Source organism: Drosophila mauritiana, unplaced genomic scaffold (assembly GCF_004382145.1).
Source record: "Drosophila mauritiana strain mau12 unplaced genomic scaffold, ASM438214v1 U_39, whole genome shotgun sequence".
NCBI lineage: Eukaryota > Metazoa > Arthropoda > Insecta > Diptera > Drosophilidae > Drosophila > Drosophila mauritiana.
Genome location: NW_022881476.1, coordinates 105,255 through 130,965, shown reverse-complemented (window position 1 = coordinate 130,965; position 25,711 = coordinate 105,255). Strand labels below are relative to the sequence as shown.

Sequence of the window (25,711 nt, the reverse complement as noted above, 5' to 3'; positions counted from 1 at the left end):
CCAAGCGATCGCAAGATCGTTATATTGGTTGAAACTCTAGATAACATGCAGATCGTATGGTCTTGTACCGACGACAGATCTTTCAAATGTCTGCCCTATCAACTTTTGATGGTAGTATCTAGGACTACCATGGTTGCAACGGGTAACGGGGAATCAGGGTTTCGATTCCGGAGAGGGAGCCTGAGAAACGGCTACACATCTAAGGAAGGCAGCAGGCGCGTAAATTACCACTCCCAGCTCGGGGAGGTAGTGACGAAAAATAACAATACAGGACTCATATCCGAGGCCCTGTAATTGGAATGAGTACACTTTAAATCCTTTAACAAGGACCAATTGGAGGGCAAGTCTGGTGCCAGCAGCCGCGGTAATTCCAGCTCCAATAGCGTATTAAAGTTGTTGCGGTTAAAACGTTCGTAGTTGAACTTGTGCTTCATACGGGTAGTACAACTTACAATTGTGGTTAGTACTATACCTTTATGTATGTAAGCGTATTACCGGTGGAGTTCTTATATGTGATTAAATACTTGTATTTTTTCATATGTTCCTCCTATTTAAAAACCTGCACTAGTGCTCTTAACGAGTGTTATTGTGGGCCGGTACTATTACTTTGAACAAATTAGAGTGCTTAAAGCAGGCTTCAAATGCCTGAATATTCTGTGCATGGGATAATGAAATAAGACCTCTGTTCTGCTTTCATTGGTTTTCAGATCAAGAGGTAATGATTAATAGAAGCAGTTTGGGGGCATTAGTATTACGACGCGAGAGGTGAAATTCTGGACCGTCGTAAGACTAACTTAAGCGAAAGCATTTGCCAAAGATGTTTTCATTAATCAAGAACGAAAGTTAGAGGTTCGAAGGCGATCAGATACCGCCCTAGTTCTAACCATAAACGATGCCAGCTAGCAATTGGGTGTAGCTACTTTTATGGCTCTCTCAGTCGCTTCCCGGGAAACCAAAGCTTTTGGGCTCCGGGGGAAGTATGGTTGCAAAGCTGAAACTTAAAGGAATTGACGGAAGGGCACCACCAGGAGTGGAGCCTGCGGCTTAATTTGACTCAACACGGGAAAACTTACCAGGTCCGAACATAAGTGTGTAAGACAGATTGATAGCTCTTTCTCGAATCTATGGGTGGTGGTGCATGGCCGTTCTTAGTTCGTGGAGTGATTTGTCTGGTTAATTCCGATAACGAACGAGACTCAAATATATTAAATAGATATCTTCAGGATTATGGTGCTGAAGCTTATGTAGCCTTCATTCATGGTGGCAGTAAAATGTTTATTGTGTTTGAATGTGTTTATGTAAGTGGAGCCGTACCTGTTGGTTTGTCCCATTATAAGGACACTAGCTTCTTAAATGGACAAATTGCGTCTAGCAATAATGAGATTGAGCAATAACAGGTCTGTGATGCCCTTAGATGTCCTGGGCTGCACGCGCGCTACAATGAAAGTATCAACGTGTATTTCCTAGACCGAGAGGTCCGGGTAAACCGCTGAACCACTTTCATGCTTGGGATTGTGAACTGAAACTGTTCACATGAACTTGGAATTCCCAGTAAGTGTGAGTCATTAACTCGCATTGATTACGTCCCTGCCCTTTGTACACACCGCCCGTCGCTACTACCGATTGAATTATTTAGTGAGGTCTCCGGACGTGATCACTGTGACGCCTTGCGTGTTACGGTTGTTTCGCAAAAGTTGACCGAACTTGATTATTTAGAGGAAGTAAAAGTCGTAACAAGGTTTCCGTAGGTGAACCTGCGGAAGGATCATTATTGTATAATATCCTTATCGTTAATAAACATTTGTTATAATACAAATAAATACAATTTACCAAAATAAAAATATTACAAAATGATTCCACGGAATCAAAAGTTAAAGTCAAAATAAAATGAAGATGGCTTTTATTTTATATGTGGGGCTTGGCAACCTCATAAAAAGACTTTAACATTATTAATGTTGTTGTGCGTATTTGTGGCAGTACCTACTACAACAATGGCGTTTCCTATAAAAACAAATTCTCGAAAATGGAAATCGAAGAAACTGAACAAAATTTGAAAGTAGAAGTCGAATTAAAATTAAAATAATTTTGAATGTGGTATTCAAAATAAGTGTGTGTGTATATGGACCATAATATACACGCGTTGCGAATATGTATTGTTCATCTATGTTATGAGCATACGTTGGCTAATGCAACAACCTAAAATATACAATGTTTGTACCTGTCATCCATCAGGTTAATGTTTTATATAAATTTTGCAGTATGTGTCACCCAAAATAGCAAACCATAACCAGATTTTTATGATACATAATGCTTATATGAAACTAAGACATATCGCAACATTTATTTTTAGGTATAAAAATAAATTTATTGAAGGAATTGATATATGCCAGTAAAATGGTGTATTTTTAATTTCTTTCAATAAAAACAATATTGATATTATATAAAAATGAATTATAAAACTCTAAGCGGTGGATCACTCGGCTCATGGGTCGATGAAGAACGCAGCAAACTGTGCGTCATCGTGTGAACTGCAGGACACATGAACATCGACATTTTGAACGCATATCGCAGTCCATGCTGTTATGTACTTTAATTAATTTTATAGTGCTGCTTGGACTACATATGGTTGAGGGTTGTAAGACTATGCTAATTAAGTTGTTTATAAATTTTTTATAAGCATATGGTATATTATTGGATTAAATAATGATTTTATTCATAATATTAAAAAAGAAATGAAAAACATTATCTCACATTTGAATGTGAAAAAACGAAGAGAAATATTTTCTTTTTCAATCAAATAATACTGAGAAATGTCTAGCATAAAAAATTGAAATATTTTTCATCTAGAATTGTCTCTTATTAATGATTCGGAAAAAGAAAAATCTTGGTTTTGTTATTATTCTTCGTTGGTTCGTTAAATGGATAAAAAATAACTTTGCTTACAAGAACTATTGGAACTATTTATAACGAATTTAATTGATTGTTTTATCATTTATATATAAAGAATTTATGGCAAAAAATAGTTATATATACAACCTCAACTCATATGGGACTACCCCCTGAATTTAAGCATATTAATTAGGGGAGGAAAAGAAACTAACAAGGATTTTCTTAGTAGCGGCGAGCGAAAAGAAAACAGTTCAGCACTAAGTCACTTTGTCTATATGGCAAATGTGAGATGCAGTGTATGGAGCGTCAATATTCTAGTATGAGAAATTAATGATTTAAGTCCTTCTTAAATGAGGCCATTTACCCATAGAGGGTGCCAGGCCCGTATAACGTTAATGATTACTAGATGATGTTTCCAAAGAGTCGTGTTGCTTGATAGTGCAGCACTAAGTGGGTGGTAAACTCCATCTAAAACTAAATATAACCATGAGACCGATAGTAAACAAGTACCGTGAGGGAAAGTTGAAAAGAACTCTGAATAGAGAGTTAAACAGTACGTGAAACTGCTTAGAGGTTAAGCCCGATGAACCTGAATATCCGTTATGGAAAATTCATCATTAAAATTGTAATATTTAAATAATATTATTAAGAATAATGTGCATTTTTTCCATATAAGGACATTGTAATCTATTAGCATATCCCAAATTTATCATAAAATATAACTTATAGTTTATTCCAATTAAATTGCTTGCATTTTAACACAGAATAAATGTTATTAATTTGATAAAGTGCTGATAGATTTATATTATTACAGAGCGTTAATTTTACGGAATTATATAATGGCATAATTATCATTGATTTTTGTGTTTATTATATGCTCTTGTATGATTAACAATGCGAAAGATTCAGGATACCTTCGGGACCCGTCTTGAAACACGGACCAAGGAGTCTAACATATGTGCAAGTTATTGGGATGTAAACCTAATAGCGTAATTAACTTGACTAATAATGGGATTAGTTTTTTAGCTATTTATAGCTAATTAACACAATCCCGGGGCGTTCTATATAGTTATGTATAATGTATATTTATATTATTTATGCCTCTAACTGGAACGTACCTTGAGCATATATGCTGTGACCCGAAAGATGGTGAACTATACTTGATCAGGTTGAAGTCAGGGGAAACCCTGATGGAAGACCGAAACAGTTCTGACGTGCAAATCGATTGTCAGAATTGAGTATAGGGGCGAAAGACCAATCGAACCATCTAGTAGCTGGTTCCTTCCGAAGTTTCCCTCAGGATAGCTGGTGCATTTTAATATTATATAAAATAATCTTATCTGGTAAAGCGAATGATTAGAGGCCTTAGGGTCGAAACGATCTTAACCTATTCTCAAACTTTAAATGGGTAAGAACCTTAACTTTCTTGATATGAAGTTCAAGGTTATGATATAATGTGCCCAGTGGGCCACTTTTGGTAAGCAGAACTGGCGCTGTGGGATGAACCAAACGTAATGTTACGGTGCCCAAATTAACAACTCATGCAGATACCATGAAAGGCGTTGGTTGCTTAAAACAGCAGGACGGTGATCATGGAAGTCGAAATCCGCTAAGGAGTGTGTAACAACTCACCTGCCGAAGCAACTAGCCCTTAAAATGGATGGCGCTTAAGTTGTATACCTATACATTACCGCTAAAGTAGATGATTTATATTACTTGTGATATAAATTTTGAAACTTTAGTGAGTAGGAAGGTACAATGGTATGCGTAGAAGTGTTTGGCGTAAGCCTGCATGGAGCTGCCATTGGTACAGATCTTGGTGGTAGTAGCAAATAATCGAATGAGACCTTGGAGGACTGAAGTGGAGAAGGGTTTCGTGTGAACAGTGGTTGATCACGAGTTAGTCGGTCCTAAGTTCAAGGCGAAAGCCGAAAATTTTCAAGTAAAACAAAAATGCCTAACTATATAAACAAAGCGAATATAATACACTTGAATAATTTTGAACGAAAGGGAATACGGTTCCAATTCCGTAACCTGTTGAGTATCCGTTTGTTATTAAATATGGGCCTCGTGCTCATCCTGGCAACAGGAACGACCATAAAGAAGCCGTCGAGAGATATCGGAAGAGTTTTCTTTTCTGTTTTATAGCCGTACTACCATGGAAGTCTTTCGCAGAGAGATATGGTAGATGGGCTAGAAGAGCATGACATATACTGTTGTGTCGATATTTTCTCCTCGGACCTTGAAAATTTATGGTGGGGACACGCAAACTTCTCAACAGGCCGTACCAATATCCGCAGCTGGTCTCCAAGGTGAAGAGTCTCTAGTCGATAGAATAATGTAGGTAAGGGAAGTCGGCAAATTAGATCCGTAACTTCGGGATAAGGATTGGCTCTGAAGATTGAGATAGTCGGGCTTGATTGGGAAACAATAACATGGTTTATGTGCTCGTTCTGGGTAAATAGAGTTTCTAGCATTTATGTTAGTTACTTGTTCCCCGGATAGTTTAGTTACGTAGCCAATTGTGGAACTTTCTTGCTAAAATTTTTAAGAATACTATTTGGGTTAAACCAATTAGTTCTTATCAATTATAACGATTATCAATTAACAATCAATTCAGAACTGGCACGGACTTGGGGAATCCGACTGTCTAATTAAAACAAAGCATTGTGATGGCCCTAGCGGGTGTTGACACAATGTGATTTCTGCCCAGTGCTCTGAATGTCAAAGTGAAGAAATTCAAGTAAGCGCGGGTCAACGGCGGGAGTAACTATGACTCTCTTAAGGTAGCCAAATGCCTCGTCATCTAATTAGTGACGCGCATGAATGGATTAACGAGATTCCTACTGTCCCTATCTACTATCTAGCGAAACCACAGCCAAGGGAACGGGCTTGGAATAATTAGCGGGGAAAGAAGACCCTTTTGAGCTTGACTCTAATCTGGCAGTGTAAGGAGACATAAGAGGTGTAGAATAAGTGGGAGATATTAGACCTCGGTTTGGTATCGTCAATGAAATACCACTACTCTTATTGTTTCCTTACTTACTTGATTAAATGGAACGTGTATCATTTCCTAGCCATTATACGGATATATTTATTATATCTTATGGTATTGGGTTTTGATGCAAGCTTCTTGATCAAAGTATCACGAGTTTGTTATATAATCGCAAACAAATTCTTTAATAAAACGATGCATTTATGTATTTTTGATTTGAAAATTTGGTATAACTCCAATTACTCAGGTATGATCCAATTCAAGGACATTGCCAGGTAGGGAGTTTGACTGGGGCGGTACATCTCTCAAATAATAACGGAGGTGTCCCAAGGCCAGCTCAGTGCGGACAGAAACCACACATAGAGCAAAAGGGCAAATGCTGACTTGATCTCGGTGTTCAGTACACACAGGGACAGCAAAAGCTCGGCCTATCGATCCTTTTGGTTTAAAGAGTTTTTAACAAGAGGTGTCAGAAAAGTTACCATAGGGATAACTGGCTTGTGGCGGCCAAGCGTTCATAGCGACGTCGCTTTTTGATCCTTCGATGTCGGCTCTTCCTATCATTGTGAAGCAAAATTCACCAAGCGTTGGATTGTTCACCCATGCAAGGGAACGTGAGCTGGGTTTAGACCGTCGTGAGACAGGTTAGTTTTACCCTACTAATGACAAAACGTTGTTGCGACAGCATTCCTGCGTAGTACGAGAGGAACCGCAGGTACGGACCAATGGCACAATACTTGTTCGAGCGAACAGTGGTATGACGCTACGTCCGTTGGATTATGCCTGAACGCCTCTAAGGTCGTATCCGTGCTGGACTGCAATGATAAATAAGGGGCAATTTGCATTGTATGGCTTCTAAACCATTTAAAGTTTATAATTTATTTTATAAACGACAATGGATGTGATGCCAATGTAATTTGTAACATAGTAAATTAGGAGGATCTTCGATCACCTGATGCCGCGCTAGTTACATATAAAAGCATTATTTAATACAATGACAAAGCCTAGAATCAATTGTAAACGACTTTTGTAACAGGCAAGGTGTTGTAAGTGGTTGAGCAGCTGCCATACTGCGATCCACTGAAGCTTATCCTTTGCTTGATGATTCGATAAATAAATGATTTTTCCTGTAGCCAAACAAACACCTCGTCATCAATTTAGTGACGCATATGATATTGTCCCTATCATATAATTTTTGATATAAAGACTTTAAAGAATTATATCAAGTTGCCAAATACCTCGTCATCAATTTAGTGACGCATATGATATTGTCCCTATCGTATAATTTTTGATATAAAGACTTTAAAGAATTCTATCACGTTGCCAAATACCTCGTCATCAATTTAGTGACGCATATGATATTGTCCCTATCATATAATTAATATAAAGACTTTAATGAATTGTGTCAAGTTGCCAAACACCTCGTCATCAATTTAGTGACGCATATGATATTGTCCCTATCATATAATTAATATAAAGACTTTAATGAATTGTGTCAAGTTGCCAAACACCTCGTCATCAATTTAGTTTTTTTTTTTTTTTTTTTTTTTTTTTTTTTTAGCGTGCGTTTATTTATTTAAAATCTGTCCTAGTGGACAATAATTAAATGGTTTTGCGGGGGAACATTAGCTTAAGGGATACTATTGTACATGTATTTGTGGCGGGTTTTATATGTGTTGCCTATTGTTGTGGAAGATCGAGAGGGTGTCTCCTCATGAGACGTCTGCTTGTTTGGCTATTGTCTAACAGGTTGGTGGCGAGGTGGTTAGGGTGGTTTTCGAGCCTTTTCAGGTATCTCTCGCTGAGCCTGGAGATTTCATCAGCGACTTGTGGGATTCCAAGTTCCCTATGTATGGCGACATTCTCGTGGTAGGGATGCGCATTACAGGCAATTCTCAAGCACCTATTCTGGAACCGCTGTATACGCAGGCGATTCGTGTGGCTTGCCGTGCCCCATAGCTGTATCCCGTAGGTCCAGATGGGCTTGAGAATTGCCTTGTACACCAGGATTTTGTGGTTCTGCCTTAGCTTGGACCCTCTCCCAATAAGCCAATGCATCTGCCTCAGACGCGCATCGGCCTGTATGCGTTTGCTGACGATGTGGGGACGCCAAGTGAGCCTGCGGTCCAGGGTAAGTCCTAGGTACTTGGGTGCGGGTGCGTTGGGAATGATGACTCCGTTTAGCGTGACCGGTGGGCAGTCTCCTCTCCTTAGTGCAAATGTTGTTTGGGTAGATTTTTCCGCGTTCACTACGATGTTCCACCTGCTGAGCCAGGGATGTAGCGCGTCCATTTGCCTTTGGATTGTTTCGGAGGCTTCTCGTGGGTCGGATGAGGAGGCGAGGAAAGCCGTGTCATCTGCATAAGTCGCTATAGTTAGGTTCCTGGAGGGGATTATGGGAAGGTCTGCGGTGTAAAGGGTGTACAGTATTGGTCCGAGCACACTGCCTTGCGGAACTCCAGCTCTGATCAGTCTGGGTAGGCTTATTGCACTTCCGCATCTGACTTGGAATGCTCTTCCCTCAGTGTAGGATTTGAGGAGGGTAAAATGGGGGCTTGGGAGGTAGGATTTGAGTTTATGGAGGAGTCCAGGATGCCAAACTCTGTCGAATGCCTGCTTCACGTCGAGCATTACAGCGCAGCAGTATTTCTTTTGCTCGAATGCCTCGAGGATCCGTTCGACTAGCCGGTGGCATTGCTCTGGTGTTCCGTGGGAGCGCCTGAAGCCAAACTGGTGATCGGGGATCAAACCAGCCTCATCCAGTACTGGCAATACTCTGCGCAAAAATACTCTTTCGAGTATTTTGGAGAGGATTGCCAGCAAACTAATCGGACGATAGGAGGCGAGATTGGCTTCAGGCTTACCAGGCTTGAGGAGGACAATAACCTCTGCTCTTTTCCACTCTTCCGGGAAGTACCCTAGCCGGAAGCAGCTGTTGTAAATGCTGGCCAGCATTTGTGTGCAGCGGAATGGGAGCATTTTTAGGGCCGCCGCATCTATACGATCCAGGCCTGGAGATTTGTTGTTCTTCAGTAGAGCAATCTCCTGCGCAACTTCCTCAGGGTCGACTGGTTCCAACGGGGGACCGGGAGAGCTTGGGCTATTGAGAAACCGGGCTGTTTCAGCATGTTCTTCGGCAGTGCAGCAGTCGAACGGAGAGAAGGCGTTGTAAAGGTGTTCGGCGAAAGCTTCTGCTCTTTCAGCATCCGAACGGCACCAGGATCCATCTGCTTTGCGCACTGCGGAAACCTTTTTGGCTGGTCGTTTAATGTGGCGGGTGACGTTCCACAGATTGTGGTCTGGGTCCCCGGGAGAGAGTTCCTCGAGGAATCTGAGGAAGGAGTCCTGGCGTAGGCTGGAGATCTTGTCCTTCAACTCCTTTGTGGCGTGATTGAGCGCTGTTTTGTCTCTTGGATTGCGCGTCAAGAACCAAACTCTCCTGAGACGCCTCTTCTCAGTCACGAGTGCCGCAATTTCCGGGGACCAGAGGTGGAGGTCCCTGCTAGGTGTTCTCGCAGTCTTTGGTGGCGGTGGGCTTGCGAATTCCGCAGCGTTTTGCATCTGCCTGGTGAGATTCCCGATAGCTTCATCAATGTTCCTGGGTGTGTTGAGGATGGGGTTCGGATTGACGGTGGAGAGCATCCAGGACGCGAACTTGGCGGCGTCGGTATATTTTCCAGTGAGCCTTCTGGGCGGGGTTTTCCTGAGGACTGGCGTGTTGATTAGCACGTTTATTGCACAGTGGTCTGACAGGAGATCAGCATTTGTTGTGCAGCTGATCTTCGCATGCCCTATGCCTTTCGACACAGCAAAGTCCAGTAGGTCTGGAGTCTTGAGGGGATTCGTTGGCCAGTGAGTGGGCTCGCCAGTGGAGTGGCAGTCCAGTCGGTGGCGTTGCAGGTACCCAAACAGAGTTTTCCCTTTGGGGTTGTTGGCGCGCGATCCCCACCAAGAATGTTTGGCGTTATAATCTCCAGCTGCTATGAAGCGGGGCCCAAAATGCTCGAAGAACTCACTGAGGTGAGATGCTGTTATGCGGTATCTGGGGGGAAAGTAGACCGCTCCAATGTCTAAATCTCCTTGCGGGCTGACAATCCTGATGACAGGACATTGTGCCCAGTCTTGCTGAAACGCGGGCAGCTCTAGGTATTGAATACCGCTCCTGATGAGGATGGCTGCTCCACCGCGTGCTCTGCCAGAAGGATGGTCTGCATGGATGAGGTCATATCCGCTGATATTAAAGTGGGATCTGGGGGAGAAGTGGGTTTCGGCTACGAGTAGGATATCGATCTGGTGGGTCTTCAGATGGTGCTCGACTATGGCCTTGCTGTTCTGCAGGCCGTTCGCATTCCAGACGACTAGGTGGAGCTTTAGTTGCATGACTTGCTGTTGAGAATGGTGGCCACCAGCTGTGTCATCTGGGTGAACATGCGCTCCATCATCCTTTCCATCATTCCTTCCATGCGAGCGAACATCGCTTCTATCTGACCGGAGTGTGGGGTTTCTGTTTGGGTTTGGACTGGGGTTGTGGGATTCTGCGGTGCTGCGTGCACTCCGTTGAGGGCGTCTCGGTAGCTCCTGCCAGAGGTGACGTTTGGTGATGCCACGGGCGGCGCCTTGTTAGCATTAGCGACGGGCCTTGTTTTCGGAGCAGCGAGTGCTTTGGCCCTTTTGTATGCAGGGCATCCCTTGAAAGACGCAGGATGGTCCGCCTGGCAGTGGAAGCAGCACGCTTTGTCGTCCTCCCTCTTCTCACATGCCCTCGATTCGTGAGGGCCTCCACACTTTACACATCGGTATTCCAGGAAGCAGTAACGCTGTGTATGACCGAATCCTTGGCACCTGAAGCATTGAGGCACGTCGTTGAACTTCTGCGGCGGTTCAATGGTTACTACCGACCTGCAGATCCGCTTGACTTGGTAGACGTCTTTGTTGTTGCTGGAAGGCTCCAGGTTGGCGAAGAATATTCCCAGCGGTTCTTTAGTTCTTCTGCCAATGGGATTGTGCAGATCTCTAACAGCGTGCCCTTGTCTGCGAAGGTCTTCAATGATTTCCTCACGATCGGTGGAGTGGTGGAGTCCTTTGATGACAACCTTGTATGCACGTTCATCTTTCGGCTGGAAAGTCCGATGCCTCTTGTTTTGGGCCACAAGTTGGAGACGCAGAGCTGTATAGGACTCTTTGTCCGGCATCATGACACGTACGTTGTTGCCATTCACGGTCTTGTAGGTAAAATTGTTCTTCGGGCCTACAAGAGTCGTGATCATCTTGACGAGTGCCGAGATGTTGGTCACATCGGGGATAAAAATCGGAGGTGGCTTGATGGTCTTCGGGGTGGGCTTTGGTTTCTCGGGGGTCTTGGGCTTGGAATCGTCTTTAGGTCCGGGTTCGTCATCAGAGCTCTCTTGGTCGTACTCGTCTTCTTCGGTCGAGAGTAAAGCGAAGGCGTTGTTGGCGAGCTTCTTGCGCAGAGCTGCGCTAGTGCTTGACTTATCTTTCAGCTCCTCTCCCTGTGCTTTCTTTGCCGGTTTTCGCTTTATCTCGCCCGGCTCTGTATGCGAGGTGCTTCCCTCGCTGCTGGAGCTGCTCTTGCGTGTTCTCAGAGCCTTTTTGCGTGGTGTTGTTCCAAGCTTGTGGGTGCGCGGGGGGGCCTGCCAGTCCATCTTCTCCAAAGTTGATAAGGAGTGAGGAGGGGGGGGGGGGGGGAAGCTGGGCACCGTAAGCCGGTGAGCCAGGCAGCACGTGGCTGCTGCTTTGCAATTATACCGCTGCTTCGAGCACTGGGTTTTTTGCGCTGATAACACGCACACTCGGGTGTGCGATGGTGTTAGTGCGAACTACCGTTAGGTACGTTGGCTGGGCCAATCAAAACGCGCGACAAGATCACGCGACGCGAAGTGGCTGGGCACAAGTAACGGGACTTACAACTGTGAACAATTTGCTAACAATTTGCTGTCGATCCGCAGGCACGTCTGCACTCGTCGAGTGTTCGATCGCGACTCATCAATTTAGTGACGCATATGATATTGTCCCTATCATATAATTTTTGATATAAAAACTTTAAAGAATTGTATCAAGTTGCCAAATACCTCGTCATCAATTTAGTGACGCATATGATATTGTCTCTATCATATAATTAATATAAAGACTTTAATGAATTGTGTCAAGTTGCCAAACACCTCGTCATCAATTTAGTGACGCATATGATATTGTCTCTATCATATAATTAATATAAAGACTTTAATGAATTGTGTCAAGTTGCCAAACACCTCGTCATCAATTTAGTGACGCATATGATATTGTCCCTATCATATAATTTTTGATATAAAGACTTTAAAGAATTCTATCAAGTTGCCAAATACCTCGTCATCAATTTAGTGACGCATATGATATTGTCTCTATCATATAATTAATATAAAGACTTTAATGATTTGTGTCACGTTGCCAAACACCTCGTCATCAATTTAGTGACGCATATGATATTGTCCCTATCATATAATTTTTGATATAAAAACTTTAAAGAATTGTATCAAGTTGCCAAATACCTCGTCATCAATTTAGTGACGCATATGATATTGTCCCTATCATATAATTAATATAAAGACTTTAATGAATTGTGTCAAGTTGCCAAACACCTCGTCATCAATTTAGTGACGCATATGATATTGTCCCTATCATATAATTTTTGATATAAAAACTTTAAAGAATTGTATCAAGTTGCCAAATACCTCGTCATCAATTTAGTGACGCATATGATATTGTCCCTATCATATAATTAATATAAAGACTTTAATGAATTGTGTCAAGTTGCCAAACACCTCGTCATCAATTTAGTGACGCATATGATATTGTCCCTATCATATAATATTTGATATAAAGACTTTAAAGAATTATATCAAGTTGCCAAATACCTCGTCATCAATTTAGTGACGCATATGATATTGTCTCTATCATATAATTAATATAAAGACTTTAATGAATTGTGTCAAGTTGCCAAACACCTCGTCATCAATTTAGTGACGCATATGATATTGTCCCTATCATATAATTTTTGATATAAAGACTTTAAAGAATTCTATCAAGTTGCCAAATACCTCGTCATCAATTTAGTGACGCATATGATATTGTCTCTATCATATAATTAATATAAAGACTTTAATGATTTGTGTCACGTTGCCAAACACCTCGTCATCAATTTAGTGACGCATATGATATTGTCCCTATCATATAATTAATATAAAGACTTTTTAAAGAATTGTATCAAGTTGCCAAACACCTCGTCATCAACTACTATATTATGGTTGCGCCGACCTCTCATATTGTATTCTCTTATGTCTTCATAGGATTTTGGCAATTATACGAGTAAATTAAATAATATACATATGAAAATGATTAATTATTATATGTATAAGGGAAAAAATGCTGAAATATTCCCATATTATCTTAGTATTATAGAGGAAAGACCGTTGCCGACCTCTGATATTGTTCAAAACTTATGTATTTATATGATTTTGGCAATTATATGAGTAAATTAAATAATATACATATAAAATGATTAAATATTATATGTATAAATGTATAAAGGAAAAAATGATGAAATATTCCCACATTATCTTAGTATTATAGAGGAAAGACCGTTGCTGACCTCTGATATTGTTCAAAACTTATGTATTTATATGATTTTGGCAATAATATGAGTAAATTAAATAATATACATATGAAAATGATTAATTATTATATGTATAAATGTATAAGGGAAAAAATGCTGAAAATATTCCCATATTATCTTAGTATTATAGAGGAAAGACCGTTGCTGACCTCTGATATTGTTCAAAACTTATGTATTTATATGATTTTGGCAATTATATGAGTAAATTAAATAATATACATATGAAAATTATTAATTATTATATGTATAGGGGAAAAAATGCTGAAATATTCCCACATTCTCTTAGTATTATAGAGAAAAGCCATTATAGTGAGAGGGTATAGTAGTGTAAACGACCGGAATTACGACAGAGGGTTCAAAAACTACTATAGGTAGGCAGTGGTTGCCGACCTCTCATATTGTTCAAAACTTATGTATTCATATGATTTTGGCAATTATATGAGTAAATTAAATAATATACATATGAAAATTATTAATTATTATATGTATAGGGGAAAAAATGCTGAAATATTCCCACATTCTCTTAGTATTATAGAGAAAAGCCATTATAGTGAGAGGGTATAGTAGTGTAAACGACCGGAATTACGACAGAGGGTTCAAAAACTACTATAGGTAGGCAGTGGTTGCCGACCTCTCATATTGTTCAAAACTTATGTATTCATATGATTTTGGCAATTATATGAGTAAATTAAATAATATACATATGAAAATTATTAATTATTATATGTATAAGGGAAAAAATGCTGAAAATATCCCACATTCTCTTAGTATAATAGAGAAAAGCCATTATAGTGAGAGGGTATAGTAGTGTAAACGACCGGAATTACGACAGAGGGTTCAAAAACTACTATAGGTAGGCAGTGGTTGCCGACCTCTCATATTGTTCAAAACTTATGTATTCATATGATTTTGGCAATAATATGAGTAAATTAAATAATATACATATGAAAATGATTAATTATTATATGTATAAGGGAAAAAATTCTGAAAATATCCCACATTCTCTTAGTATTATAGAGAAAAGCCATTATAGTGAGAGGGTATAGTAGTGTAAACGACCGGAATTACGACAGAGGGTTCAAAAACTACTATAGGTAGGCAGTGGTTGCCGACCTCTCATATTGTTCAAAACTTATGTATTCATATGATTTTGGCAATAATATGAGTAAATTAAATAATATACATATGAAAATGATTAATTATTATATGTATAAGGGAAAAAATGCTGAAAATATCCCACATTCTCTTAGTATTATAGAGAAAAGCCATTATAGTGAGAGGGTATAGTAGTGTAAACGACCGGAATTACGACAGAGGGTTCAAAAACTACTATAGGTAGGCAGTGGTTGCCGACCTCTCATATTGTTCAAAACTTATGTATTCATATGATTTTGGCAATAATATGAGTAAATTAAATAATATACATATGAAAATGATTAATTATTATATGTATAAGGGAAAAAATGCTGAAAATATCCCACATTCTCTTAGTATTATAGAGAAAAGCCATTATAGTGAGAGGGTATAGTAGTGTAAACGACCGGAATTACGACAGAGGGTTCAAAAACTACTATAGGTAGGCAGTGGTTGCCGACCTCTCATATTGTTCAAAACTTATGTATTCATATGATTTTGGCAATTATATGAGTAAATTAAATAATATACATATGAAAATTATTAATTATTATATGTATAGGGGAAAAAATGCTGAAATATTCCCACATTCTCTTAGTATTATAGAGAAAAGCCATTATAGTGAGAGGGTATAGTAGTGTAAACGACCGGAATTACGACAGAGGGTTCAAAAACTACTATAGGTAGGCAGTGGTTGCCGACCTCTCATATTGTTCAAAACTTATGTATTCATATGATTTTGGCAATTATATGAGTAAATTAAATAATATACATATGAAAATTATTAATTATTATATGTATAAGGGAAAAAATGCTGAAAATATCCCACATTCTCTTAGTATAATAGAGAAAAGCCATTATAGTGAGAGGGTATAGTAGTGTAAACGACCGGAATTACGACAGAGGGTTCAAAAACTACTATAGGTAGGCAGTGGTTGCCGACCTCTCATATTGTTCAAAACTTATGTATTCATATGATTTTGGCAATAATATGAGTAAATTAAATAATATACATATGAAAATGATTAATTATTATATGTATAAGGGAAAAAATTCTGAAAATATCCCACATTCTCTTAGTATTATAGAGAAAAGCCATTATAGTGAGAGGGTATAGTAGTGTAAACGACCGGAATTACGACAGAGGGTTCAAAAACTACTATAGGTAGGCAGTGGTTGCCGACCTCTCATATTGTTCAAAACTTATGTATTCATATGATTTTGGCAATAATATGAGTAAATTAAATAATATACATATGAAAATGATTAATTATTATATGTATAAGGGAAAAAATGCTGAAAATATCCCACATTCTCTTAGTATTATAGAGAAAAGCCATTATAGTGAGAGGGTATAGTAGTGTAAACGACCGGAATTACGACAGAGGGTTCAAAAACTACTATAGGTAGGCAGTGGTTGCCGACCTCTCATATTGTTCAAAACTTATGTATTCATATGATTTTGGCAATAATATGAGTAAATTAAATAATATACATATGAAAATGATTAATTATTATATGTATAAGGGAAAAAATGCTGAAAATATCCCACATTCTCTTAGTATTATAGAGAAAAGCCATTATAGTGAGAGGGTATAGTAGTGTAAACGACCGGAATTACGACAGAGGGTTCAAAAACTACTATAGGTAGGCAGTGGTTGCCGACCTCTCATATTGTTCAAAACTTATGTATTCATATGATTTTGGCAATAATATGAGTAAATTAAATAATATACATATGAAAATGATTAATTATTATATGTATAAGGGAAAAAATAATCATATTATATATGAATAATGGAAAAAAAATGAAATGTTCCTATAATCTCTTAATATATAAGAGAATAGCCCGTATGTTGGGTGGCAAACGGAATTGAAAATACCCGCTTTGAGGACAGCGGGTTCAAAAACTACTATAGGTAGGCAGTGGTTGCCGACCTCCCGCATTATTCGAAATATTTATTTCGGATTATGTTTATATTGGTTACATACAATAAAGTATATTATTATCCGTACAAATTTGTTTCTCAGTTCTATAGAACACGGGACTTGGCTCCGCGGATAATAGGAATATACGCTTTATAGATAATATCGTTGAAACAAAAGTCAAGTTTCTATTATATATAGAATAACAAATCGTTTCCATATATTATCGTTAATTTTTGGAGGCAGGCAAATATTAATTTATTACCTGCCGTATAGTTGGATTATTATATCGTTACGGTATAATACAAATATGGATTCTTATGAAAGAAATATAAAATTATATATTAAATGTGGAAATATTATCATATGCGCTTGGTTTTATGTTATATATTACCAGAGATATATATGAAAAGAGATAAATTTTAAATTTATCTTCAAAATGCAAATGATTTAACTTAATATTTATATTGGTTAAACAAAAATTGTACATGTGTGGATACAATAATTATGTATGTTGGAAATAAAATGATATTTTATAATGAAATATGTATGTATAAAAAGATAAAATTATAGAAATATATATATTACAATAATTAGATGAAATTCTTGTTATATTGGTAAAACAAGTATAAATTAAAAATGAAAATATGGATTACGAATGCTATATAAAAATGGCCGTAATCGAATGGATTTTTTTACTTATATATTTAAAATTTTACCCAAAGGCGAAATATTGAATTTTATTCAATATAATAAAAATCATGGAATTATATAAAGTGAAAAATCTATATATCTATATATCTATTATATTGCTTATTTCGATTCAAAATATATGAATGGAATATGAAGGAAAAACATTATTCTGGTTGATCCTGCCAGTAGTTATATGCTTGTCTCAAAGATTAAGCCATGCATGTCTAAGTACACACGAATTAAAAGTGAAACCGCAAAAGGCTCATTATATCAGTTATGGTTCCTTAGATCGTTAACAGTTACTTGGATAACTGTGGTAATTCTAGAGCTAATACATGCAATTAAAACATGAACCTTATGGGACATGTGCTTTTATTAGGCTAAAACCAAGCGATCGCAAGATCGTTATATTGGTTGAACTCTAGATAACATGCAGATCGTATGGTCTTGTACCGACGACAGATCTTTCAAATGTCTGCCCTATCAACTTTTGATGGTAGTATCTAGGACTACCATGGTTGCAACGGGTAACGGGGAATCAGGGTTCGATTCCGGAGAGGGAGCCTGAGAAACGGCTACCACATCTAAGGAAGGCAGCAGGCGCGTAAATTACCCACTCCCAGCTCGGGGAGGTAGTGACGAAAAATAACAATACAGGACTCATATCCGAGGCCCTGTAATTGGAATGAGTACACTTTAAATCCTTTAACAAGGACCAATTGGAGGGCAAGTCTGGTGCCAGCAGCCGCGGTAATTCCAGCTCCAATAGCGTATATTAAAGTTGTTGCGGTTAAAACGTTCGTAGTTGAACTTGTGCTTCATACGGGTAGTACAACTTACAATTGTGGTTAGTACTATACCTTTATGTATGTAAGCGTATTACCGGTGGAGTTCTTATATGTGATTAAATACTTGTATTTTTTCATATGTTCCTCCTATTTAAAAACCTGCACTAGTGCTCTTAAACGAGTGTTATTGTGGGCCGGTACTATTACTTTGAACAAATTAGAGTGCTTAAAGCAGGCTTCAAATGCCTGAATATTCTGTGCATGGGATAATGAAATAAGACCTCTGTTCTGCTTTCATTGGTTTTCAGATCAAGAGGTAATGATTAATAGAAGCAGTTTGGGGGCATTAGTATTACGACGCGAGAGGTGAAATTCTTGGACCGTCGTAAGACTAACTTAAGCGAAAGCATTTGCCAAAGATGTTTTCATTAATCAAGAACGAAAGTTAGAGGTTCGAAGGCGATCAGATACCGCCCTAGTTCTAACCATAAACGATGCCAGCTAGCAATTGGGTGTAGCTACTTTTATGGCTCTCTCAGTCGCTTCCCGGGAAACCAAAGCTTTTGGGCTCCGGGGGAAGTATGGTTGCAAAGCTGAAACTTAAAGGAATTGACGGAAGGGCACCACCAGGAGTGGAGCCTGCGGCTTAATTTGACTCAACACGGGAAAACTTACCAGGTCCGAACATAAGTGTGTAAGACAGATTGATAGCTCTTTCTCGAATCTATGGGTGGTGGTGCATGGCCGTTCTTAGTTCGTGGAGTGATTTGTCTGGTTAATTCCGATAACGAACGAGACTCAAATATATTAAATAGATATCTTCAGGATTATGGTGCTGAAGCTTATGTAGCCTTCATTCATGGTGGCAGTAAAATGTTTATTGTGTTTGAATGTGTTTATGTAAGTGGAGCCGTACCTGTTGGTTTGTCCCATTATAAGGACACTAGCTTCTTAAATGGACAAATTGCGTCTAGCAATAATGAGATTGAGCAATAACAGGTCTGTGATGCCCTTAGATGTCCTGGGCTGCACGCGCGCTACAATGAAAGTATCAACGTGTATTTCCTAGACCGAGAGGTCCGGGTAAACCGCTGAACCACTTTCATGCTTGGGATTGTGAACTGAAACTGTTCACATGAACTTGGAATTCCCAGTAAGTGTGAGTCATTAACTCGCATTGATTACGTCCCTGCCCTTTGTACACACCGCCCGTCGCTACTACCGATTGAATTATTTAGTGAGGTCTCCGGACGTGATCACTGTGACGCCTTGCGTGTTACGGTTGTTTCGCAAAAGTTGACCGAACTTGATTATTTAGAGGAAGTAAAAGTCGTAACAAGGTTTCCGTAGGTGAACCTGCGGAAGGATCATTATTGTATAATATCCTTATCGTTAATAAACATTTGTTATAATACAAATAAATACAATTTACCAAAATAAAAATATTACAAAATGATTCCACGGAATCAAAAGTTAAAGTCAAAATAAAATGAAGATGGCTTTTATTTTATATGTGGGGCTTGGCAACCTCATAAAAAGACTTTAACATTATTAATGTTGTTGTGCGTATTTGTGGCAGTACCTACTACAACAATGGCGTTTCCTATAAAAACAAATTCTCGAAAATGGAAATCGAAGAAACTGAACAAAATTTGAAAGTAGAAGTCGAATTAAAATTAAAATAATTTTGAATGTGGTATTCAAAATAAGTGTGTGTGTATATGGACCATAATATACACGCGTTGCGAATATGTATTGTTCATCTATGTTATGAGCATACGTTGGCTAATGCAACAACCTAAAATATACAATGTTTGTACCTGTCATCCATCAGGTTAATGTTTTATATAAATTTTGCAGTATGTGTCACCCAAAATAGCAAACCATAACCAGATTTTTATGATACATAATGCTTATATGAAACTAAGACATATCGCAACATTTATTTTTAGGTATAAAAATAAATTTATTGAAGGAATTGATATATGCCAGTAAAATGGTGTATTTTTAATTTCTTTCAATAAAAACAATATTGATATTATATAAAAATGAATTATAAAACTCTAAGCGGTGGATCACTCGGCTCATGGGTCGATGAAGAACGCAGCAAACTGTGCGTCATCGTGTGAACTGCAGGACACATGAACATCGACATTTTGAACGCATATCGCAGTCCATGCTGTTATGTACTTTAATTAATTTTATAGTGCTGCTTGGACTACATATGGTTGAGGGTTGTAAGACTATGCTAATTAAGTTGTTTATAAATTTTTTATAAGCATATGGTATATTATTGGATTAAATAATGATTTTATTCATAATATTAAAAAAGAAATGAAAAACATTATCTCACATTTGAATGTGAAAAACGAAGAGAAATATTTTCTTTTTCAATCAAATAATACTGAGAAATGTCTAGCATAAAAAATTGAAATATTTTTCATCTAGAATTGTCTCTTATTAATGATTCGGAAAAAGAAAAATCTTGGTTTTGTTATTATTCTTCGTTGGTTCGTTAAATGGATAAAAAATAACTTTGCTTACAAGAACTATTGGAACTATTTATAACGAATTTAATTGATTGTTTTATCATTTATATATAAAGAATTTATGGCAAAAAATAGTTATATATACAACCTCAACTCATATGGGACTACCCCCTGAATTTAAGCATATTAATTAGGGGAGGAAAAGAAACTAACAAGGATTTTCTTAGTAGCGGCGAGCGAAAAGAAAACAGTTCAGCACTAAGTCACTTTGTCTATATGGCAAATGTGAGATGCAGTGTATGGAGCGTCAATATTCTAGTATGAGAAATTAATGATTTAAGTCCTTCTTAAATGAGGCCATTTACCCATAGAGGGTGCCAGGCCCGTATAACGTTAATGATTACTAGATGATGTTTCCAAAGAGTCGTGTTGCTTGATAGTGCAGCACTAAGTGGGTGGTAAACTCCATCTAAAACTAAATATAACCATGAGACCGATAGTAAACAAGTACCGTGAGGGAAAGTTGAAAAGAACTCTGAATAGAGAGTTAAACAGTACGTGAAACTGCTTAGAGGTTAAGCCCGATGAACCTGAATATCCGTTATGGAAAATTCATCATTAAAATTGTAATATTTAAATAATATTATTAAGAATAATGTGCATTTTTTCCATATAAGGACATTGTAATCTATTAGCATATCCCAAATTTATCATAAAATATAACTTATAGTTTATTCCAATTAAATTGCTTGCATTTTAACACAGAATAAATGTTATTAATTTGATAAAGTGCTGATAGATTTATATTATTACAGAGCGTTAATTTTTCGGAATTATATAATGGCATAATTATCATTGATTTTTGTGTTTATTATATGCTCTTGTATGATTAACAATGCGAAAGATTCAGGATACCTTCGGGACCCGTCTTGAAACACGGACCAAGGAGTCTAACATATGTGCAAGTTATTGGGATGTAAACCTAATAGCGTAATTAACTTGACTAATAATGGGATTAGTTTTTTAGCTATTTATAGCTAATTAACACAATCCCGGGGCGTTCTATATAGTTATGTATAATGTATATTTATATTATTTATGCCTCTAACTGGAACGTACCTTGAGCATATATGCTGTGACCCGAAAGATGGTGAACTATACTTGATCAGGTTGAAGTCAGGGGAAACCCTGATGGAAGACCGAAACAGTTCTGACGTGCAAATCGATTGTCAGAATTGAGTATAGGGGCGAAAGACCAATCGAACCATCTAGTAGCTGGTTCCTTCCGAAGTTTCCCTCAGGATAGCTGGTGCATTTTAATATTATATAAAATAATCTTATCTGGTAAAGCGAATGATTAGAGGCCTTAGGGTCGAAACGATCTTAACCTATTCTCAAACTTTAAATGGGTAAGAACCTTAACTTTCTTGATATGAAGTTCAAGGTTATGATATAATGTGCCCAGTGGGCCACTTTTGGTAAGCAGAACTGGCGCTGTGGGATGAACCAAACGTAATGTTACGGTGCCCAAATTAACAACTCATGCAGATACCATGAAAGGCGTTGGTTGCTTAAAACAGCAGGACGGTGATCATGGAAGTCGAAATCCGCTAAGGAGTGTGTAACAACTCACCTGCCGAAGCAACTAGCCCTTAAAATGGATGGCGCTTAAGTTGTATACCTATACATTACCGCTAAAGTAGATGATTTATATTACTTGTGATATAAATTTTGAAACTTTAGTGAGTAGGAAGGTACAATGGTATGCGTAGAAGTGTTTGGCGTAAGCCTGCATGGAGCTGCCATTGGTACAGATCTTGGTGGTAGTAGCAAATAATCGAATGAGACCTTGGAGGACTGAAGTGGAGAAGGGTTTCGTGTGAACAGTGGTTGATCACGAGTTAGTCGGTCCTAAGTTCAAGGCGAAAGCCGAAAATTTTCAAGTAAAACAAAAATGCCTAACTATATAAACAAAGCGAATATAATACACTTGAATAATTTTGAACGAAAGGGAATACGGTTCCAATTCCGTAACCTGTTGAGTATCCGTTTGTTATTAAATATGGGCCTCGTGCTCATCCTGGCAACAGGAACGACCATAAAGAAGCCGTCGAGAGATATCGGAAGAGTTTTCTTTTCTGTTTTATAGCCGTACTACCATGGAAGTCTTTCGCAGAGAGATATGGTAGATGGGCTAGAAGAGCATGACATATACTGTTGTGTCGATATTTTCTCCTCGGACCTTGAAAATTTATGGTGGGGACACGCAAACTTCTCAACAGGCCGTACCAATATCCGCAGCTGGTCTCCAAGGTGAAGAGTCTCTAGTCGATAGAATAATGTAGGTAAGGGAAGTCGGCAAATTAGATCCGTAACTTCGGGATAAGGATTGGCTCTGAAGATTGAGATAGTCGGGCTTGATTGGGAAACAATAACATGGTTTATGTGCTCGTTCTGGGTAAATAGAGTTTCTAGCATTTATGTTAGTTACTTGTTCCCCGGATAGTTTAGTTACGTAGCCAATTGTGGAACTTTCTTGCTAAAATTTTTAAGAATACTATTTGGGTTAAACCAATTAGTTCTTATCAATTATAACGATTATCAATTAACAATCAATTCAGAACTGGCACGGACTTGGGGAATCCGACTGTCTAATTAAAACAAAGCATTGTGATGGCCCTAGCGGGTGTTGACACAATGTGATTTCTGCCCAGTGCTCTGAATGTCAAAGTGAAGAAATTCAAGTAAGCGCGGGTCAACGGCGGGAGTAACTATGACTCTCTTAAGGTAGCCAAATGCCTCGTCATCTAATTAGTGACGCGCATGAATGGATTAACGAGATTCCTACTGTCCCTATCTACTATCTAGCGAAACCACAGCCAAGGGAACGGGCTTGGAATAATTAGCGGGGAAAGAAGACCCTTTTGAGCTTGACTCTAATCTGGCAGTGTAAGGAGACATAAGAGGTGTAGAATAAGTGGGAGATATTAGACCTCGGTTTGGTATCGTCAATGAAATACCACTACTCTTATTGTTTCCTTACTTACTTGATTAAATGGAACGTGTATCATTTCCTAGCCATTATACGGATATATTTATTATATCTTATGGTATTGGGTTTTGATGCAAGCTTCTTGATCAAAGTATCACGAGTTTGTTATATAATCGCAAACAAATTCTTTAATAAAACGATGCATTTATGTATTTTTGATTTGAAAATTTGGTATAACTCCAATTACTCAGGTATGATCCAATTCAAGGACATTGCCAGGTAGGGAGTTTGACTGGGGCGGTACATCTCTCAAATAATAACGGAGGTGTCCCAAGGCCAGCTCAGTGCGGACAGAAACCACACATAGAGCAAAAGGGCAAATGCTGACTTGATCTCGGTGTTCAGTACACACAGGGACAGCAAAAGCTCGGCCTATCGATCCTTTTGGTTTAAAGAGTTTTTAACAAGAGGTGTCAGAAAAGTTACCATAGGGATAACTGGCTTGTGGCGGCCAAGCGTTCATAGCGACGTCGCTTTTTGATCCTTCGATGTCGGCTCTTCCTATCATTGTGAAGCAAAATTCACCAAGCGTTGGATTGTTCACCCATGCAAGGGAACGTGAGCTGGGTTTAGACCGTCGTGAGACAGGTTAGTTTTACCCTACTAATGACAAAACGTTGTTGCGACAGCATTCCTGCGTAGTACGAGAGGAACCGCAGGTACGGACCAATGGCACAATACTTGTTCGAGCGAACAGTGGTATGACGCTACGTCCGTTGGATTATGCCTGAACGCCTCTAAGGTCGTATCCGTGCTGGACTGCAATGATAAATAAGGGGCAATTTGCATTGTATGGCTTCTAAACCATTTAAAGTTTATAATTTATTTTATAAACGACAATGGATGTGATGCCAATGTAATTTGTAACATAGTAAATTAGGAGGATCTTCGATCACCTGATGCCGCGCTAGTTACATATAAAAGCATTATTTAATACAATGACAAAGCCTAGAATCAATTGTAAACGACTTTTGTAACAGGCAAGGTGTTGTAAGTGGTTGAGCAGCTGCCATACTGCGATCCACTGAAGCTTATCCTTTGCTTGATGATTCGATAAATAAATGATTTTTCCTGTAGCCAAACAAACACCTCGTCATCAATTTAGTGACGCATATGATATTGTCCCTATCATATAATTTTTGATATAAAGACTTTAAAGAATTATATCAAGTTGCCAAATACCTCGTCATCAATTTAGTGACGCATATGATATTGTCCCTATCGTATAATTTTTGATATAAAGACTTTAAAGAATTCTATCACGTTGCCAAATACCTCGTCATCAATTTAGTGACGCATATGATATTGTCCCTATCATATAATTAATATAAAGACTTTAATGAATTGTGTCAAGTTGCCAAACACCTCGTCATCAATTTAGTGACGCATATGATATTGTCCCTATCATATAATTAATATAAAGACTTTAATGAATTGTGTCAAGTTGCCAAACACCTCGTCATCAATTTAGTGACGCATATGATATTGTCCCTATCATATAATTTTTGATATAAAAACTTTAAAGAATTGTATCAAGTTGCCAAATACCTCGTCATCAATTTAGTGACGCATATGATATTGTCTCTATCATATAATTAATATAAAGACTTTAATGAATTGTGTCAAGTTGCCAAACACCTCGTCATCAATTTAGTGACGCATATGATATTGTCTCTATCATATAATTAATATAAAGACTTTAATGAATTGTGTCAAGTTGCCAAACACCTCGTCATCAATTTAGTGACGCATATGATATTGTCCCTATCATATAATTTTTGATATAAAGACTTTAAAGAATTCTATCAAGTTGCCAAATACCTCGTCATCAATTTAGTGACGCATATGATATTGTCTCTATCATATAATTAATATAAAGACTTTAATGATTTGTGTCACGTTGCCAAACACCTCGTCATCAATTTAGTGACGCATATGATATTGTCCCTATCATATAATTTTTGATATAAAAACTTTAAAGAATTGTATCAAGTTGCCAAATACCTCGTCATCAATTTAGTGACGCATATGATATTGTCCCTATCATATAATTAATATAAAGACTTTAATGAATTG

General features: G+C 38.1%; 5 non-coding genes across 5 annotated transcripts; all 5 read left to right on the top strand.

Moving 5' to 3' along the window:
• Positions 1-2,457: 2,457 nt before the first annotated feature.
• LOC117149843 lies at positions 2,458-2,636 on the top strand. The gene has a single exon (XR_004460558.1). It is a non-coding gene; the product is annotated as a 5.8S ribosomal RNA (ribosomal RNA).
• A 396-nt stretch (positions 2,637-3,032) lies between these two features.
• On the top strand, positions 3,033-6,994 carry LOC117149862. The gene has a single exon (XR_004460574.1). It is a non-coding gene; the product is annotated as a large subunit ribosomal RNA (ribosomal RNA).
• Positions 6,995-17,472: 10,478 nt separating this feature from the next.
• On the top strand, positions 17,473-19,467 carry LOC117149852. The gene has a single exon (XR_004460565.1). It is a non-coding gene; the product is annotated as a small subunit ribosomal RNA (ribosomal RNA).
• A 686-nt stretch (positions 19,468-20,153) lies between these two features.
• On the top strand, positions 20,154-20,332 carry LOC117149842. Its single transcript, XR_004460557.1, has one exon. It is a non-coding gene; the product is annotated as a 5.8S ribosomal RNA (ribosomal RNA).
• A 395-nt stretch (positions 20,333-20,727) lies between these two features.
• Positions 20,728-24,689, top strand: LOC117149860. The gene has a single exon (XR_004460572.1). It is a non-coding gene; the product is annotated as a large subunit ribosomal RNA (ribosomal RNA).
• Positions 24,690-25,711: the final 1,022 nt, after the last annotated feature.